This window comes from Arachis ipaensis, chromosome B03, assembly GCF_000816755.2.
Source record: "Arachis ipaensis cultivar K30076 chromosome B03, Araip1.1, whole genome shotgun sequence".
NCBI lineage: Eukaryota > Viridiplantae > Streptophyta > Magnoliopsida > Fabales > Fabaceae > Arachis > Arachis ipaensis.
Genome location: NC_029787.2, coordinates 19,195,546 through 19,196,895, shown reverse-complemented (window position 1 = coordinate 19,196,895; position 1,350 = coordinate 19,195,546).

The window sequence follows — 1,350 nt, the reverse complement described above, 5'->3', positions numbered from 1 at the left end:
TTTTTTTTAAAAAATGGCAAGGATATGTAATGAAGATGTATGCCTTGCGAATAGTGCAAGCTCGCACACTATTCTCAAAAGTGATATATATTTTACCCATCTTGTGCCAAAAGAGGAATATGTTAATACTATTATTGGCTCAGGCAATGTGATAGAAGGCTCCGACCGATTGGGTCATCCGGGAACAACCATGATGAGAAGAATTATTGAAAACTCTCATGGACATTCACTAAAGAACTAGAAGATTCTTAAATCTAGTGAATTTTGTTGTGCTGCATGTTCTCAAGGAAAGCTAATTTTAAGACCATCACCAATAAAAATTGAATTTGAGTCCTCTGAATTTCTAGAAAGGATTCAAGGCGATATATGTGGACCCAATCATCTACCTTGTGGATCTTTTAGATATTTTATTGTCTTAATAGACGCATCTTCGAGATGGTCACATGTGTGCTTATTATCTTCTCGCAACCTGGCGTTTGCGAGATTATTGGATCAAATTATTCGATTAAAAGCACAATTTCCAGAAAATCCAATCAAAGCAATTCGTCTTGATAATGCTGGTGAATTTACTTCCCAAGCTTTTGATGCTTATTGTATGGCTAATGGAATAAGTGTTGAACATCCAGTAGCTTATGTTCACACACAAAATGGGTTAGCAGAATCACTTATTAAACGCCTCCAATTAATTGCTAGACCCTTGCTTATGAGAACAAATCTCCCAACCTCGGCTTGGGGCGTGCTATTTTACATGCCGCAGTACTTATTCGTTTGACGCCAACAAGTTACCATCAGTTCTCTCCTATGCAATTAGCTTTTGGCCAGCAGCCAAATGTTTCCCATTTAAGAATATTTAGGTATGCGATATATGTTCCTATTGCACCACCTAATCGCACCAAAATGGGACCCAAAGAAAATAGGGGATATATGTTGGATATGATTCTCCCTCTATAGTAAGGTATCTTGAGATACAAACAGGAGATGTATTTAAAGCCCGGTTTGTGGATTGTCATTTTGATGAATCAAAATTTCCAACATTAGGGGAAGAGAATAAGCTTTCTAAAAAGGAACTTAATTGGAATGCATCATCCTTAATGCATTTAGATCCTCGATCAAGGTAATGTGAACTAGAAGTTCAAAAGATTATACATTTGCAAAGAATAGCAAATGAATTGCCTGATGCATTTTCCGATACAAAGAGGATAACCAAATCTTATATACCAGCGGAAAATGCCCCAATTCGAATTGATGTCCCAGTAGGACAAGTAGCCACTGAAGCAAATACACGCCAGAAGCGTGGCAGGCCTGTCGGTTCCAAAGATAAAAATCCTCGAAAGAGAAAAGAGGTAAATA